The sequence below is a fragment of the Oncorhynchus gorbuscha genome, linkage group LG19, assembly GCF_021184085.1.
Source record: "Oncorhynchus gorbuscha isolate QuinsamMale2020 ecotype Even-year linkage group LG19, OgorEven_v1.0, whole genome shotgun sequence".
NCBI classification, from domain to species: domain Eukaryota; kingdom Metazoa; phylum Chordata; class Actinopteri; order Salmoniformes; family Salmonidae; genus Oncorhynchus; species Oncorhynchus gorbuscha.
In genome coordinates, this window is record NC_060191.1 from 56,057,992 (window position 1) to 56,078,321 (window position 20,330).

The 20,330-nt window shown below is 43.0% G+C and overlaps 2 pseudogenes; both read right to left on the reverse strand.

Moving 5' to 3' along the window:
* LOC124004934 overlaps window positions 1-10,178 on the reverse strand; it is a 59,357-nt pseudogene extending 49,179 nt beyond the window's left edge.
* Window positions 10,179-10,260: 82 nt separating this feature from the next.
* LOC124004935 lies at window positions 10,261-16,849 on the reverse strand (annotated as a pseudogene).
* Between the last annotated feature and the right edge of the window lie 3,481 nt (window positions 16,850-20,330).

Here is a 20,330-nt window from a genome sequence, read left to right on the forward strand (position 1 = left end):
ATTTTGCAGCTCTTTCAGAACATCAGCTGTCTGGATTTGGGTGAAGAAGAAATGGGGAGGCTTGGGCGAGTTGCTGCGGGGGGTGCCGGGCAGTTAGGGATAGCCAGGTGGAAAGCATGGCCAGCAGTGGAAAAATGCTTATTGAAATTCTCAATTATAGTGGATTTATCGGTGGCGACTGTTTTTCCTAGCCTCAGTACAGTCGGCAGGAGGTGCTCTTATTCTCCATGGACTTTACAATGTCCCAGGACATTCTTGTGATGGGTTACACTGTGAACATGGTGTCCTTGAAGAAAAGGTTTATAGAGCTGTGGGTGGTGAAGAGCAAGATGTGGCTGATGGATGGAGTTCCATATATGTTTTCAGGGTCTGCCCAATGCAACCACCAATTGGGGAGAGATTACTAAATGTGTTCAAAAACCGAAAGAACCATTAGATGAATTTGAAGATTTGAAGGTTTAGAGCAGAGCTAGTTAGACACAGTGGGTTACCTGACATGGAAAATGAAGATACACTAAATTCCTCCAAAAATGGGACAATCACTCATCAGCTGATGCAATCTATACATGATGATTTGCAAAAAACTTTGATTTCCACATCTAATGACTGGGAGAGACAAAACTACGCGGACATCATCGTCAGACTGTCACGACTGGACAGAGACATCAATCAACATAATAAACTGGCTGTTATCAGAGTTGTGCAGGTTCCTAGTGAAACCAACAAAATTATTGATTCAGCAGAAGAGAAACCTGATGAATGTCATTTTGGCGGGATATCTGGTCACTGGCAACGAGAATGTTGGAAAAGAAAAAGTGTTCTTATGAGGAATCGCCAGGAGAAGCAGGGTCCATGTAAGAGAAAATGGAATCAAGACAACAGCCCCAATAACACAATGTTGATGCAGAAATTTAAGAAGCTCTCTCCTGCTTAGCATCAGAGTTTGCTTGATGCTGTGGAGGTAAACTAATAGACTCCCTCGGATGGGATTTATGCAATAGATTCTTTAGTAGATATGGGTGCTGAAGTCACTGTATTTGCAATGTATTATACAAAACATATATGTCCTCAGGACATGGGCAAGAAGATGAGAGCAACCGGAGTGGGAGGGGGGGACATATAAAACAGACCATTATCAATTTCTATTGGTCCAATGAAGATTGATGCAGCGGTGTGGATAGGCTCATTTGAACAACCTATTTTAGGCCTTGATGTTATTATGCAACTTGACTCTAAATTGAACATTTCTGAAGGGAAGTTGACGTGGCAAATTAGGCAACTGCAGGGATCTACAGTTCAGAACCATGCTATTTGGACTACAAATAAAAAATATTTAGGAACTTTGGATATGGAACCAGTGTGCTTGACAGGTGTTGCCCCACCTTGCACAAAACAATATCCCATTAGTAAGGAAGCTATGGATGCTACTAAAGTAGTGAGTAAAGATGTGTATAGTTGAAAAGACACCATGTAATCCAGCTACTCTGATGTATCCTACAGATACCACGTTACTTGAACACGACTGTTATGAGTTGTTTTGGTGGGTTAATAGAGTCTGGTGGGTTCATAGAGTCATTCGTTAAAAAACCCTGAGTATATCTTCTACACAGACGGTTCAAGCATTGTGAAGGGGGGTGTGAGGAAGGCAGGCTGGGCAGTTACTACAGTGGACAATGTGATAGTGACAGGCACGTTACCTGCAGGAACATCAGCACGGGTGGCGGAATTGGTGACTTTGACACAAGTATGTAAACAAGCTGAAGGAAAAACAGCTACTATCTACACAGACTTAAGGTATGCTTTTGGTGTTACCCATGATTTTGGGAAATATGGAAAAACAGAGGATTCATGACATCATTGGGAGCTCCTGTGAAGAATGGACCAGAGGTGATGGCTCTACTGAATGCTCTCCAGTTACCTGAACAAGTTGCAATTTTGAAAATGAAAGCACATGGAAAAAGATTTACAGGCGAGGGTAAAAGCAATGATTTGGCTGACAGTGCTGCCATGGTGGCTGCTAAGAGAACACCTCTGTCACCTAAACTGATTCACAGATACACCTTGGATACCCCTTGCATACATTGCAACACATTGGAGATACACAAAACATGAAGTGTGGGAATGGATGGCTGCAGGATGCAAACTCAATCAAGGTGTGTGGAAATACAACCTGAGATGTGTAGCGCCAAATGCACTCTTACCCTACTTGGTGACACAGTTCCACTCTTTGGGACACATTGGTGTGGACAAGATAGTTTATCATTTTGTGGGAAAATGGTGGAATCCTGGTGTGGGGAAAGAGGCTGAGGCTGTCGTGGCAAATTGCAACACTTGTATGGAAAACAACACCAAGGGACGAGTGAAAGTACAGACGCGACAAGCACCTGCCCCACCAGGACCCTTCAGACATCTACAGGTTGATTACATCATGCTGCCAAAATGTAAAGGCCATGAAGATGTGCTCGTCATTGTTGATCGTTTCTCACAATGGGTTGAAGCTTCCCCTACAAAAAAAGGATTTTAACACGCAGCTAAAATTCTGATTCAAGAAATCATACCTAGATGGGGATATCTGGAACAATTAGATTTTGACCAAGGCACTCATTTCACAGGAAAATGTGTAGGGAGGTAGCTCGTCTTCTGAACATAGACTGGCAACTTACACTGCCCTTATCATCCTCAATCGAGTGGACAGGTAGAACAGTTGCATCAAGAAGGGTTCGCATGTCCAGATGCAATGCCTACGGTATTACGTAGTATATGGGCAACACATAACAAAACCACAGGGTTGAGTCCGTTTGATGTTGTCACAGGTTGACCCATGTCACTACCAGGTATGTTTGATTTGAAAAAAGCAGACTTTCACCTTATGAATGACACAATGCTTAACTATTGCATACAACTCTCTAATGCAGTAGGGGAAGCAGACAGGCAAGATAAAGAGACGTCTCCCCTCGGGAGTTATTCCCCACATGATGTAGTACCAGGACAATGGGTGATATGCATATGTAACAGACACATTAGGGCCAAAATGGGAAGGTCCTTATCAAGTCTTGCTCATAACGAGTCCAGGGAAAATCAAGATGGATACATGTCACTCATTGCAAGGTTATCAATTTTGATGCAAAGCGGAGCCTGGAGAATAATTAACTGATTAATTAGCAATCGGTGGCCAATCTTGGGTAAAGAAGCATAGTAAGATGATCCGAACTTGATAAGCTTCTATGTTGTATACTGCAGTATTTGTATTTGTATTTATTATGGATCCCCATTAGCTGCTGCCCAAGCAACAGCTACTCTTCCTGGGGTCCGTCAAAATGAAGGCAGTTTATATGAATTTTAAACATTGCAATACATTCACAAATTTCACAACACACTGTGTGCCCTCAGGCCCCTACTCCACCACTACCACATAGCTACAGTACTAAATCCATGTGTATGTCTAGTGCGTATGTTACCATATGTGTGTGTGAGTGTGTGTGTATGCATGTGTCTGTGCCAATGTTTGTGTTGCTTCACAGTCCCCGCTGTTCCACGAGGTGTTTTTTTTATCTGTTTTTTAATTCTTTGGGACTGGGGGGCAGTATTGAGTAGCTTGGATGAATAAGGTGCCCAGAGGAAACTGCCTGCTACTCAGGCCCAAAAGCTAGAATATGTGTATAATTAGTATATTTGGATAGAAAATACTCTGACGTTTCTAAAACTCTTTGAATGATGTCTGTGAGTATAACAGAACTCATATGGCAGACAAAAACCTGAGAAAATATCCAACCAGGAAGTGGGAAATCTGAGGTTTTTAGTTTTTCAAGTCATTGCCTATCCAATATACAGTGTCTATGGGGTTATATTGCACTTCCTAAGGCTTCCACTAGATGCCGACAGACTTTGAACCTTGTTTCTAGCTTCTACTTTGAAGGGGGAGAAAAATAAGAGCTGTTTGTGTCAGATGTCTGTCAGAATGCTATGAGCAGAGTCAGGCGCACAACCGTGAGAGCTAGCTGCGGTCCTTTTCATTTCTAAAGACAATGAATTGTCTGGTTGAAATATTACTGAAGATGTATGTTAAACATCCTAAAGATTGATTCTATACATCGTTTGACATGTTTCTACGAGCTGTAATATAACTTTTTTGACTTTTTGTCTGAACTAAGTGATCGCGCATTGAGCATTTGGATTACTGGTCTAAACGCGTTAACAGAAAGGAGGTATTTGGACATAAATTATTAACTTTATCGAACAAAACAAACATGTATTGTGGAACTGGGATTCCTTGATGAAGATCATCAAAGGTAAGTGAAAAATGGACTTTATCGAACAAAGCAAACATTTATTGTGGAACTGGGATTCCTTGATGAAGATCATCAAAGGTAAGTGAATATTTATAATGCTATTTTTGAGTTTTCTGACACCTCTACTTCTTTGGAAAATGGCTGTATGTTTTTCTGTGACTTGGCGCTGACCAAAAATAATCGCAAGGTGTGCTATCGGCGTAAAGCCTTTTTGAAATGTGACACTGTGGCTGGATTAGCGAGGAGTTTATCTTTAAAATGGTGTACAATACTTGTATGTTTGAGGAATTTTAATTATGAGATTTCTGTTGTTTTGAATTTGGCGCCCTGCAATTTCACGCTAGCTCAGTTGGTAGAGCATGGCGCTTGTACATATCCCACCACCCATACGAGAATGTTTTTAAGTAATCAAATTTTATTATTATTATATATATATATATTATAAGTTTTTAATCAAATTTTACTTCTTGTGTCAGTTACTTGATGTGGAATAGAGTTCCATGTAATCATGGCTCTATGTAGTACTGTGTACCTCCTTGGGACTGTGAAGAGACCTCTTGTGGCATGTCTTGTGGGGTATGCATGGGTGTCCAAGCTGTGTGCCATTACTTTCGACAGACAGCTCGGTGCATTCAACATGTCAATACCTCTCATAAATAAAAGTAGTGATGAAGCCAATCTCTCCTCCACTTGACATGCATATTATTCATATTAGCTCTCCGTGTACATCCAAGGGCCAGCCGTGCTGCCCTGTTCTGAGCCAATTGCAAGTCCTTTTTTGTGGCACCTGACCACACGACTGAACAGTAGACAAGGTGCAACAAAACTAGGGCCTGTAGGACCTGCCTTGTTGATAGTGTTGTTCAGAAGGCAGAGCATCACTTTATTATAGACAGACTTCTCCCCATCTTAGCTACTACTGCATCATTATGTTTTGACAAAGACAGTTTACAATCTAGTGTTACTCCAAGCAGTTTAGTCATCTCAACTTGCTCAATTTCCACATGTATTACAATATTTAGTTTATGTTTAGGGTTTAGTGAGTGTTTTGTTCCAAATACAATGCTTTTAGTTTTAGAAATATTTAGGGATAAGTTATTCCTTGCCACACACTCTGAAACTTACTGCAGCTCTTTGTTGAGTGTTGCAGTCATTTCAGTTGCTGTAGTATCTGACGTGTATAGTGTTGAGTCGTCATCCGCATACATAGACACTCTGGCTTTACTCAAAGTCAGTGGCATGTCGTTATTAAAAATTGAAAAAAGCAAGCAGTCATCATATTAGGGATATCTAGGTGAAAGATCACAGCCCAGAGGTTTGTTGGGCCATTGTCCTTTTTGAAAAAAAAATGATTGTCCCAATAAGACCAAACCAGATGGCATGGCGTGTCACTGCAGAATGCTGTGGTAGCCATGCTGGTTAAGTGTGCCTTAAATTCTAAATAAATCACAGACCGTGTCACCAGTAAAGCACGCCCACACCTTAACACCTCTTCCTCCATGCTTTACGGTGGTATCCACACATGTGAAGATCATCCGTTGGAACCAAACATCTCCAATTTGGACTCTAGACGAAAGGAAAAATTTCCACCAGTCTAATGTCCATTGCTCGTGTTTTTTTGGTCCAACCAAGTCGCTTTTTCTAATTGGTATCCTTTAGTAGTGTTTCTTTTTGCAGCAATTCGAACCATGAAGGCCTGATTCACACAGTCTCCTCTGAACAGTAGATGTTGAGATGTGTCTGTTACTTGAACTCTGTGAAGCATTTATTTGGGCTGAAATTTCTGAGGCTGGTAACTCTAATGAACTTATCCTCTGCAGCAGAAGTAACTCTGGGTCTTCCAGTCCTGTGGCGGTCCTCATGAGAGCCAGTTTCATCATAGCTCTTGATGGTTTTTGCAAACTTTCAAATTTCTTGAAATATTCCGTATTGATTGATCTTCATGTCTTAAAGTACTGATAGAATTTCTCTTTGCTTATTTGAGCTGTTATTGCCGTAATATGAATTTGGTATTCTACCAAATAGGGCTGTCTTCTGCATACCACCCATACCTTCTCACAACACAACTGATTGGCTTAAATGCATTAAGAAGGAAAGAAATTCCACAAATCTTTTACCAAGGCACACCGGTTAATTGAAATGCAGTCCAGGTGACTACGAAGCTGGTTGGGAGAATGCCAAGAGGTGTGGAAAGCTGTCATCAAGGCAAAGTCTGGCTACTTGTAGAATCTCAAATTTAAAATATATTTAGATTTGTTTAACACTTTTTTGGTTACTCCATGATTCCATGTGTGTTATTTCATAGTTTTGATGTCTTCACTACTATTCTACAATGTAGAAAATAGTTAAAATAGTAAATAGTAAAAAAAATAAAAATAAAGTAAAAATAAAGAAAAGCCTTTTGAATGTTTCACCTGTCCACATCTGTCCTGCTTACACTCCTTAGTGGACATCCGGTGTCTCTTTCCCCCAGTTCTCTCCCTCTTCTTCTCTGTGTGATTGTGTGGTTGGAAAGCAGCTGCAACCCGGTCTATAATCAAGACCTCTACAAATACTCAGTCTTGCCACTTCAACTCTGCCAGATCATAATCTCCGTTCAGTCAGTCATGCGTCTAGCTATTTGTTGTTATTTAACCCCTCTGGGATATGTGGGACGCACACATATAAGATACCAAATTAAAGCGACACGTGTTGTGAATCCAGCCAACATGTCAGATTTCAAAAAGCAAATGATGCTTTTTGAGAAAACATATTTCAACCCTGCAGGCACAACACAAAATGCAGAAATAAAAATATAAATCATGCCTTACCTTTGACGAGCTTATTTTGTTGGCACTCCAATATGTCCCTTATACATCACAAATCGTCCTTTTGTTCAATTTATTCAGTCGATATATATCCAAAAATTCCATTTATTTGGCGCGTTTGATCCAGAAAAACACTGGTTCCAACTTGCACAACATGACCACAAAATATCTCAAAAGTTACCTGTAAACTTTGCCAAAACATTTCAAACTACTTTTGTAATACAACTAGGCATTTTTTTAAAGTAAATAATTGATAAATTGAAGACGGAATGATCTGTGATCAATACAGGGAGAAAACAAACTGACGCTGCCTTTCTGGTCACGCGCCTCTATCTAACAGTACACTTGAAGTGACCCTCGTTTTGAACAGGGCTACTTCTTCATTACACAAAGGAAAAACCTCAACCAATTTCTAAAGACTAGTGACATCCAGTGGAAGCGGTAGGAACTGCAAGAAAGTCCCTTAGAAATTTGGATTCCCAATGAAAACTCATTGAAAAGAGAGTGACCTTTCCTCAGGGTTTCGCTTGCTACTTAAGTTCTGTTATACTCACAGACATGATTCAGTTTTAGAAACTTCAGAGTGTTTTCAATCCAAAATAATATGCATATCTTATCTTCTGGGGATGAGTAGCAGGCAGTTGAATTTGGGCATGCATTTAATCCGGACGTGAAAATACTGCCCCCTGTCACCAAGAAGTTAAGTATCCTGCTCTGCCTATTTCTTTGCCTGGTGCTGTTTCTCCTCTCACTGCTGTTTTGCTGCTCTGACTCTGGTTCCTGTCTCCTGTCCACATCTCACCACCCTGCTACCCTGCTCTGGATTCAACTCATCATCACTCCCTTAGATTACCCTCTGAACCCGTTTACCCTGCCCCAACACAGCTCATTCCAACCTCAGCCTCCACATCTGGTTTCCTACAACTCATCCAAGCTTCCCTGGATCTGCACTTCATCTTTTCCTGTGTTACAATAAAAATATTGGTTCATTCATCCCTGTTTCCTGGTCTGAGTCTGCCCTTGGGTTCCCCTGTGCTGCTCTGCTGAGCAGAATAAGTAGAAGTCCTAAAACTTTTGACCGATAGTATAGGTAGAGAAAGAGCCTAGGTGGTACAAGTAGGTAGATAGAGCCCAGGGGGTACAGGAAGGTAGAGAAAGGGCATAGGGGGTACAGCTAGGTAGAAAAATAGCCTAGGGGCTATAAGTACAGTGAGGGAAAAAAGTAGTATTTGATCTCCTGCTGATTTTGTACATTTGCCCACTGACAAAGAAATGATCAGTCTATAATTTTAATGGTAGGTTTATTTGGACAGTGAGAGACAGAATAACAACAACAAAAATCCAGAAAAACGCATGTCAAATAAGTTATAAATTGATTTCCATTTTAATGAGGGAAATATGTATTTGACCCCCTCTCACAATCAGAAAGATTTCTGGCTCCCAGGTGTCTTTTATACAGGTAACGAGCTGAGGTTAGGAGCACACTCTTAAAGGGAGTGTTCCTAATCTCAGTTTGTTACCTGTATAAAAGACACCTGTCCACAGAAGAAGATTCCTAACTCTCCTAACTCTCCACCATTGTTATTCTGTCTCTCACTGTTCAAATAAACCTACCATTAAAATTATAGACTGATCATTTCTTTGTCAGTGGGCAAACAAAATCAGCAGGGGATCAAATACTTTTTTCCCTCACTGTAGGTAGAGAAATAGCCTAGAGGGTACAGCTAGGTAGAGAAAGTCTGTGCCAAACTGCTCTGCCTCACCTACTAGATTGTGCTCCACCCTCATGCTGTCATCAAAGCCCTGGTGTCTCTGGTAGGGCTCAAAGTTGACTGAGGCGTTGTCCTCCAACAGGCTGTGTAGAGCCTGGCCATGGATGACACACCTCAAAACGGATCCACAGATAACTGTACAGGGACATATCAAACCAATAAGCAACACATAAGTCGTTCAGCTATACATACTTTAGCAGATATGAGAGAGCATATTAAGGTCAGTTCCTCTGAATTCAGGAAATGCACCAATTGCAATCTCCACAAAGATAATGTGCAATGTTCAACTCATGTCCTGTGAGGTATCTGACATACTTGAGTACTAGAGACACACTTGCAGCGCTTGTGTGCTCCCGGGAAGTACTGGATAAGGTTCTGGACGGTGGAGTGGGAGAAACAAAAGAAGTCTGCTCCTGAAGGCATGATGTGGGCCATAAATGTAAGATAATGAGAGAAAAATCATACATTGAAATGTATCCACCGATTCTATAAGCCAGTCTAAACAGCAAGGAGGTACCTTAGAGCACCAATGGCCTTCAGCAGGTTGGAATGGCAGGTGAGGGCCGAGGAAGCAGCTATGGCTTTCTTATGGTTTTCCTCAGGCACTATCTCAAAGTGGGGGTGGGAAGAGATGGTTTGATAAGGACAAATCTTCTCGCAAGCACATTCATAAGCTGTCTCACAACACCTATTTGACTTACTTAGCATTTGACTCCATGATTTTTTGTAGCTAAATTAGTGTGAGGGTACCTGTGGGCCACCACCCCCGTCCTTAATCTGGCAGGTGTAGAGGCACTGCTGATCATGGCTCTTCATGCTGGCGAAGAAGCGTGTCTTGCAGAAGCTCACTGGGTAGATGGCACACTGGTCATGGAATAGCATGCTGTCTGTGATCATCTGGAACAGGGAAGGACATCATTCATTATTCTCTAGCCACTGATCTGAGAACAGTCATGGGCTGTGTCCCAACAGTCTTGAATAGCTTCTCCTGGTCTCCTTTCATGGATAATGACCCTGAACAAAATGATCAGGGAGGACAATTTGGTGATAATCTGTTCAGAACTTTCAACTAAGAGTGGTCATGCTAATGAGGAGATATGGAGAAAACCATGTAAGATCATTTGGAGAGTGTTTATACAGAACAAATGTGAGGCATAAGCATGATTTGAGACACAGACATCCCCTAGACTGTACACAGTCAGACCCCCAAGTACTATGGGGAAGAGAGGACGTCCTGAGGAGTCCAGAGCGATGAGCTGAACCAGCTTGCTTACGAGACCCCTGTCAGCAACCTTCTGCTTTTTCAACATTCTTTTTGGTCCTGAGGAAAATATATTTTATGGAGAACACTTTGTGCTGCCCATCATCACAGGACATAAGAATGTGTCTAATCTACAGGTAGCCTGGTATAAACATGGCTCTACGCACCGTCTTCTTCTCCATTCTCCCTGACTCCTTCCTTTCGTTCTTTCTTGGGCTTCTTAGGAAGGCCAGGCTTAGGGGCCAGATGCCCACATTGGGCTGGAGCTGAATGTCATAGGGGGGTGGGAACTGGTACTGGCAGCGATAAGCATCTCCCCCTCTGACACAGACTGGTACTGCAAAAGTGATTTCAGTAAGAACCTAAAAACAAAGCACAAGAGATGTCTGATTAGACAACAAAAACAGTTTTCAAGGTACCTGTCAATCAGTGGTCAAAAGTGAAAATGTTTTTGTGTCAATACAAGGCAGTTCGAGGGAAGGTATTGGGTTGCATGCACAGCCATAAGTGTACTCACCTGTGCTCCTCTTTTACTCGCACAAACTTCTCCAAGTGTGCAACTTCATCAGAGAGCCCGATGTCTACTACACATCACCTACATTTCTCCTCCATGCATCTAAGTGTAATGGGGGAAGCATGTAGCATCTGAATTCATTGTGTTACAGAAATGACTTGAATAATAGTGATTCAAATCATTGTCTTTAGTATTTATTTCTTTTAACCTTTTTTTAAACTTTATTTAACGAGGTAAGTCAGTTAAGAACAAATTCTTATTTTCAATGACAGCCTAGGAACAGTGGGTTAACTGGCTGTTCAGGGGCAGAACGACAGATTTGTACCTTGTCAGCTCGCAGATTTGAATATTTTTTGTTTCTAAACGTCTGCGTAAGAGTGAACATTTCATTGAGTTCTGAGATAGACTTTTGCACATATAACACACTGTGGCTATGGAAAGGCACTACTCCCAATATAAGTGAACCCCAAAAGAATGTAGTTCTCATCATATTTGTGCCTCTTCGATGGTCCAACGTCCATGTCTGTTGTTCGGTGATTTTCCTGGGTAAGGGGGCAGTAACTCTTCGGCTGCATCAGAATCAAAACTGTCAGTGTCCATGCTAGCTGGGCTAATAACAAATGAAGAATTACTGATGCTAGCATTGGATGTGCTCGTGGAAGCAGAACAACTTGTGTCGTCGACAGGTGCAGGTGTAGTACTACTGGTAGTAGCAGTACTACCAGTATAGCTGGTACAGTATGTGTCTCTATGGAGGCAGGCCTTACTTTTGTTAACCATTTATCAATTTTCGAGCAAACGGAATGAGCAGCAGCTACGTTTGGTTACATACGGACCGTTAGTGGAATTCCCGAGAGAGAGTAATGGTTAATGTGTTTGGATGTTCATTATTTGACTAGGCTACCTGTAATTGACATTGTGTTGTTATTTTGCTGAAGACTACATGGTTTCAGTTTATTTTGAGCATTGAAACGAGGCTACTCGGAAAAAACATCATCCAAATGCATTGACCCTTTGGAAAATAGAAATGGACTGTTTGAAAATGTGAAGAATTTTGAATTAAAAAAGAAAAATAACCCGGCAGTTATCGATTATATTCCAACAGTTATTTGAATATCATTTGATATAAATCAAAGACAGCAATCACTTACAAATCAAAGACAGTAATCACTTATTTACAGTATTTAACCATGAAGGGGGACGCGCAATGCCGACGGGGGTGCGCCAAATAAAAATGTGATTCACATTACTTATTTGTTAAAATGATAAATAAATACTGCAAAACGATATTTATTATTATTCCATACATTAGTTAATAAAGCCTTCAGTACAACTTGTTCTACTGATAAAGACCATTTTTTCTCCTATAGGTTACCTTTACTTCTCAGATGGTCCAGTTCTCCTGAACTACGGCTGGTTGGATTGCTACTAAGATACTACTAAGTACTACTACTATTGATAATAAGATTTAGTTCTATCAAATCTATGACAATTCAAAGTTTATTTGTCATGTGCTCCAAATATAACAGGTGAAATGCTTACTTACAGGCTCTAACCAATAGTGCAAAAAAGGTGTTAGGTGAAAAATAGGTAAGTAAAGAAATAAAACAACAGTTAAAGACAGGCTATATACAGCAGCGAGGCTATAAAAGTAGCGAGGCTACATACAGACACCGGTTAGTCAGGCTGATTGCGGTAGTATGTACATGTAGATATGGTGATTGCCTCAGAGAGGCTTCTGCCTACATACAGACTCAAATCATTGGCCACTTTAATAAATGGATCACTAGTCACTTTAAATAATGCCACTTTAGTAATGTTTAGATTAACAGTTGTTTTGAGCGTGGCAGAAATCATACTTTATTGAAAGCATGTCCAATTTTGAATGTTTATAATTTCAAACTAGACCCTTAATTTTAGACTAGGGACCACACTGCCACTCCACTGAATAGCAGGATAATGATTGCTTTGCAAAGTCTTGCAATTAGACACTGATTCATTTCAAACCATTCATTGTTGAATTTGCGATTTCCAACTTGTTGTGAAATGTTTATGTCCAATGGCCGATGAGCACTGATAAGTTTTATCTATAAATTCTCTTCATTATTTATTTATTTTGAAAAAAAAATATTGACCCCTTTCTCCCCAATTGGTAGTAGTTACAGTCTTGTCTGATTGCTGCAACTCCCATAACATAACCTAACAAAACACAATGCACATCCAACCTGGAAGCCAGCCACACCAATGTGTCTGAGGAAACACCGTACACCTGGCAACCTGGTCAGCATGCACTGCACCCTTCCAGCCACAGGAGTCACTAGTGCACGATGAGACAAGGATATCGCTGCTGGCCAAACCCTCCCTAACCCAGCTGGGCCAATTGTGCACTGCCCCATGGGCCTCACAGTCGCAGCCAGCTTCGACAGAGCCTGGGCTTAAACCCAGAATCTCTGGTGGCACAGCTAGCACTGCGATGCAGTGCCTTAGACCATTGCGCCACACAGGAGGCCCATAATTATTTCTCTTAAATGACAATGATTAAAAAGGATTAGAAAAAACCCACAGTTCCTAGGCTGTCATTGTAAATAAGAATGTGTTCTTAACTGACTAGCCTAATAAAATAATAACTAGTAGTAGTATCTTAGCAGCAATCCAGCCAGCTGTAGTTCAGGAGAACATGTATCACCCAGTAGTACTCACTCTGCCTTGGACCATCTGAGAAGTAAAGGTAACCTATAGGAGAATAAAATGGCTTGTGAAAGTTGTGCTGAAGGCTTTATAAACTCATGTATGTAATAAAAATGAATATAGTTTTACAGTATATACTGTTTTATAGTTTTTTTAAATGTGAATCACAAGTTTATTTGACTTACCCCAGACGGGATTGAGCTACCACTGGTGGTAAGCGTACTTCAGGTTAGGCATACCTGCTCCAAGCTCATCATTAAGCTTGAGGCCCTGGGTCATCAACCCCTTGTGCAATTCGGTCCTGGACTTTCTGAAACAATATCTCCATGTCGCTGATCCTCAACACTGGGGCCCCACAAGGGTGCGTGCCCCCTCCTGTACTCCCTGTTCACCCATGACTGCATGGCCATGCACGCCTCCAACTCAATAGTTAGGAAAACAACCTCTCACTCAACGTCAACAAATGGAGATGATTGTGGACTTCAGGAAACAGCAGAGGGAGCACCCCTCTATCCAAATCGACAGGAAAGCAGTGGAGAACTTGGAAAGTTAAGTTCCTCGGCGTACACGTCACAGACAAACTGAAATGTTCCACCCACACAGACAGTGTGGTGAAGAAGGAAGGCGCAACAGCGCCTCTTCAACCTCAGTGTCACGACTAGTCAAGGTGGGTGGAATCAGGCGCAGAGAGCAAATAATGAATAGAGGTTTATTCTCCGGTGAACAACAATAAACACGGACAACCCAAAATACAAACAGGGTGAAAAATATCCAAAACAGGAATAAACAGACAAACCGGAGAAAAACCACAAAAACACTGACAGCCGAAACAAAATGACAAAAACAAACAATCCCGCACAAAACAAGGGCGGGACAACCTACATATTATACAGATACTAATTAACTAACACACAGGTGAAAACAATCAGACAAAACCAACAGATAACCGAAAAGGGATCGGTAGTGGCTAATAGGACGGTGACGACGACCGCCGAGCACAGCCCGAACGGGCAGGAGAGCCAACCTCAGCGGAAGTCGTGACACTCAGGAGGCTGAAAAGTTTGGCTTGTCACCTGAAACCATGACAAACTTTTATAGATGCACAATTGAGATATCCTTTTGGGCTGTATCACCGCCTGGTACTTCAACTGCACCGCCCTCAACCGCAAGGCTCTCCAGAGGGTAACCTATAAAATTGTCTTTATCAGTAAAAAAAAGTTGTGCTGAATGCTTTATTAACTCATTTATGTAATAATAATAAATATAGTTTTACAGTAAATTATCATCAAAGTTCTGAAAGACAGCATCAACTTTGGAGTCAATGTCTGGAAAATCCTGAGTTATGGATTGGGGATATCCATAGTGCATCTGGCATCTTGCCTCATCAAAGCTGAAACATAATATCAAATTATACCATACGTAGAATGTATGCACACGTGACTGTAAGTCGCTTTGGATAAAAGCGTCTGCTAAATGGCATATATATTATTATATATAATTATTTATTTAGATTTTTTAATAAATCTAATGATGCATATTATCATACAGAAAAATGCATGACATATCAATTATTGGAGTCTAATGTAACCATGTTCCAAACACCTCCTGTATTTGTTGCACACAAATAAGGTTTTCCCTTAGTCACTGATGAGTGGAAGCCAAAGTTGGCTTTGGATAGCCAGGGAGGATCGTCTTTGCTGAAGTCCTTATTCCCCAGTTTTTTGTCACCTGTGGAAATATGAGAAGTAAACACTGTTTGTACGAGAGAGAGTTTGAGAGTGGGAGTACACAAATCATTAGCTGTCATGTTCACGGATACCTTTAAGATAACACACATCACATAAACATACCAATAGTATTCAAGAAAGATGGTAATAAAAAACACATACAGTGAACATAATTATTCTATAGAAATGCTGTCAATGTGTTTAATGACCATTCAGGGCTTGGACCCCAAGTTTGTCATCATCAGGCAGTGTGTATCCATTGGTGTTGACATACTGATAGGTGGGGAACATCAGAGCTCTCCGGGCCCTGGAGTGGTCCAGCCTCAGAGGATGACCAAACTCATGGGCAGCCACCAACAGCAGATTCACTCCTGAGTACAACACTACATGTGTGTGTTGAATCAGTGAATCGGGCTACACTATGTTTTAAATAGTGTTGTGTGTTCAGATGGCCACCCCTCTGGCTCAGTGTCCAGGTTTCATCGTCATCAATGAAGGCAAAACCTGAGTCTAACCACGGTGAATTCTAAACAAGGAACCGACAGGACAGGAACGGAACACAAAGGAATAAATAGGGACTCCAATCAGGGGAAAGGATCGGGAACAGGTCCCCACCTTGGTTCAGTCCAGGGGAGTTGGAATGGGCTAAGACAGCATTTGGCCCATCAAAAGGATAGTCTGTATGATCTGTGTTTAGACAAGTAAGATTTAAGACGTTCATCAGTAGTGTATAGTGTTTACATACGCTACATTATTCATCTCATATGTATATACTGTACTCTATATCATCTACTGCATCTTTATGTAATACATGTATCACTAGCCAATTTAACTATGCCACTTTGTTTACATACTCATCTCATATGTATATACTGCACTCAATACCATTCTACTGTATCTTGCCTATCTTCCCCTTCCCCTATCTTCCCCTATCTTGCCTATCTTCCCCTTACACTTGTGTCTATGAGGTAGTAGTTTTGGAATTGTTAGCTAGATTACTTGTTGGTTATTACTGCATTGTCAGAACTAGAAGCACAAGCATTTCACATGCTAACCATGTGTATGTGACAAATAAAATTTGATTTGATTTAGTGATTGAGTCAATACCATTATCATAGTCCATACTCACATCCACCCTTAAAGAGGATCATGACGTTGGCAGTGTCAGTGTAGATCTGTTTGAAGTACAGGGGGATCACATCATTGTAGATTTAGAAGGCCTGGGCTATAGTTGCATCTACGTACATCACTGCCTCGGGTCTGGTGTGTACTGAGTGATTTTGTCAAACACAAGTCACTCACTGACATTACCTGACAAATAAAAGGGACCCGTTTTACTCCTGCAGTGCAGGCATTGCACAATGACCCAGGCTGGGCAACAACGGATTTGACATATTTAGCAGATGATCAACAATGAACCATGAATACCATATTCTTTTCCTTGATTATAGCTGTCAAAAGTAATGCATTTTAAAAGAAGTCAAAGTGCTCATCTACAGTCAGAGCTTTCACTATACCTGTAGGTCACAGTGTTCTTCTCCCATTTTGGTTTCCTGTGGGGTGTTCATATCTGCTGATGTCAGACACTCCACATCTGGACTCCTTCATCACCTCCAGAGTGTTTTTGTCCAGAACCCCAGTGACCTCCAGGCCAAAGAGTGCCTGCATGGCCTCTAGGCTCTTGTTGAAGTCTGGCTTGATAATACTCTGGGAAGTTGAGTTTGTCAACCCCACATATGTGTACTATTGAGACAGATAGTCCTGGTGTCGAAGGAGGATTAGAGACAACATTTTAAACAATCTGTTTTCTCATGCCTATTACGACTCTCATGCGAAACAGTACAAGCATAACAAGTAGGCTAACTTGTATTTTCCCGCGTTATTCTAAGATAATACTGATGATAAGGGTAGCAATATACTGAGCCATGTAATGCAATTCTTCAGATACATTTCCTCAGCGACTGTCTTGTCGTCCTCTGATGATGTTTGGACCGCTGGAGCACTGGCGGGGGCAGCCTAACACAGACCAAAACAGGCCAGAAACAGGACCACGGAACCCGTATAAAGACGATTTCCAAACCTGTGGTAATGCAGAGGGGAGACTCCCTCTCTTTCTCTATCACTCTGCCCTGTCCAAATTCTCTTTTGAATGATCCCTAACAGTCTGGGGTGTACATGGTTCCATTCAGAACATGAGTGAGATGCCAAGGTAAGCGTTGTGCTCTTGAACATTCCTGTAAACTTTTGGACAAACCCCTATCCTCAAGGAAGAGAGAGAGTTCTCCTGATATCATTGTTGGAGGTGGTGTGTAGAGTTTTGGGTGATTGTTAGGGTGAGGTTTAGGCATACTGTAGGTACACATAAGTTAACATTGTAAGGAAAAAACTGTGGTTAGTTTGAATATCTTTGATCAGTGAAGCACATTTATTAACAATCAAACTTCAAAAAACATTTCAAAGCATAACATGTTACTACATTATAATACAATTAATCAATTTGTAATTTATGTTCTGTACCTATACAGTAAGTTACCACAAGGATTTAAGTTAAATGGCCTTGAAGATGGTTGCTTGATGATGCAATTTCACTTCTTGCAACACTTTCATCAACATTCAGCTAGTGAATTATCTTGGTTCATGCTAGATGAGGTAGCCCTGAGGTACTTAGATACTGCATATTAGTCTTACTCAATACAAGATTCAATGAATCCGATTTAAAATATCTGTAACGGCGTTCTTCGTTTGTCGAAAGAGTCAGACCAAAATGCGGCGTGGTAGTTACTCATGTTCTTTAATGAAACAAATGACGATACATGAAATAACTTAATAAATACAAAAAACAACAAACGGAACGTGAAACCTATTTACAGCCTATCTGGTGAACACTACACAGAGACAGGAACAATCACCCACGAAATACACAGTGAAACCCCGGCTACCTAAATATGGTTCCCAATCAGAGACAACGAGAATCACCTGACTCTGATTGAGAACCGCCTCAGGCAGCCAACCTAAGCTACACCCCTACTCAGCCGCAATCCCAATGCCTACAAAACCCCAATACGAAACACAACATATAAACCCATGTCACAGTACAGTGTACACTGACCAAATATATAACGAAACACAAAACACTATGACCAAGGCGTAACAGAACCCCCCCCCCTAAGGTGCGGACTCCCGGACGCACCTCACAACCATAGGGAGGGTCCGGGTGGGCGTGTGTCCATGGTGGCGGTTCTGGCTCGGGACATTAATGTCATAGCTCGTCCCCTTCGCGTCCTGGGATAATCCACCCTCACTGCCGACCATGGCCTAATAGTCCTCACCCAGAACCCCACTGAACTGAGGGGCAGCTCGGGACTGAGGGGAAGCTCGGGACTGAGGGGAAGCTCGGGACTGAGGGGCAGCTCGGGACTGAGGGGAAGCTCGGGACTGAGGGGCAGCTCGGGACTGAGGGGCAGCTCGGGACTGAGGGGCAGCTCGGGACTGAGGGGCAGCTCGGGACTGAGGGGGAGCCCGGGACTGATAGAAAGCCCAGTACTGAGAGGAAGCCCAGTACTGAGAGGAAGCCCAGTACAGAGAGGAAGCCCAGCACTGAGATGAAGCTCAGGCAGGTAGTAGGCTCCGGTAGATCCTGGCTGGCTGGCGGATCCGGAAGATTCTGGTTGACTGGCAGATCTGGAAGAGACTGGTTGACTGGCAGATCTGGAAGAATCTGGTTGACTGGCAGATCTAGAAGATCATGGCTGACTGGCGGATCTAGCTGCTCTATGCAGACTGACAGCTCTGGCTGCTCCATGCAGACTGGCAGCTCTGGCTGCATCATGCAGACTGACAGCTCTGGCTGCTCCATGCAGGCTGGCAGCACCTTGCAGACTGGCAGCTCCTTGCAGACTGGCAGCTCCTTGCAGACTGACAGCTCTGGCTGCTCCATGCAGGCTGACAGCTCCTTGCAGACTGACAGCTCCTTGCAGACTGGCAGCTCCTTGCAGACTGGCAGCTCCTTGCAGACTGACAGCTCTTTGCAGACTGGCAGCTCTGGCTGCTTCATGCAGACGGACAGCTCTGGCTGCTTCATACAGACTGACAGCTCTGGCTGCTTCATGCAGACTGACAGCTCTGGCTGCCTCATGCAGACTGACAGCTCTGGCTGCTTCATGCAGACTGACAGCTCTGGCTGCTTTATGCAGACTGGCAGCTCAGGCTGTTCCGAACAGGCAGGAGGCTCCGGCAGCGCTGTAGAGGAGGAAGGCTCGAGAAGCGCTGAACAGGCGGGAGACTCCGACAGCGCAGGAAGGAAGGAAGGCTCTGGCTGTGCTGAACAGGCGAGGCGCACTGAAGGCCTGGTGCGTGGTGCTGGAACTGGTGATACTGGATTGAGGACACGCACAGGAAGCCTGGTGCGGGGAGCTGCTACCGGAGGACTGGTGTGTGGAGGTGGCTCTGGATAGACCGGACCGTGCAGGCGCACTGGAGCTCTTGAGCACCGAGCCTGCCCAGCCTTACCTGGCTCGATGCCCACTCTAGCCCGGCCAATACGAAGAGCTGGTATGTACCGCACCGGGCTATGCACCCGCACTGGAAACACCGTGCGCTCCATAGCATAACACGGTGCCTGCCCGGTCTCTCTAGCCCCCCGGTAAGCACAGGGAGTTTGCGCAGGTCTCCTACCTGGCATAGCCATACTCCCTGTAAGCCTCCCCCAATACATTTTTTGGGCTGACTCTCAGGCTTCCATCCGCGTCGCCGTGCTGCCTCCTCATACCAGCGCCTCTCCGCTTTTTTCGCCTCCAGTTCTTCCTTGGGACGGCGATATTCTCCAGGCTGATCCCAGGGTCCTTTTCCGTCTAATATCTCCTCCCAAGTTCAGAAGTCCTTTGATCGCTGCTCCTCACGATTAACAGGGAGAGTTGGCTCAGGTCTGACTCCTGACTCTGCTACTCTCTCCCTGAGCCCTCCCCCAATACATTTTTGGGGGTGACCTTCGGGTTTCCTTCTGCGCCGCTGTGTCTTTCCCTTCGACTCCATTCTCCTATAGCCCTCTTCGCACTGCTCCAGCGAATCCCAGGCGGGCTCCGGCACTCTCTCTGGGTCGACCGCCCACCTGTCTATTTCATCCCACGACGTATACTCCATACTTCTGCTATCCATAACGTCCTCCCTTCGCTGCTCCTGCTGCCTGTTACCACACCACTCGGTCCGTGTGTGGTGGGTGATTCTGTAACGGCGTTCTTCGTTTGTCGAAAGAGAGTCGGACCAAAATGCGGCG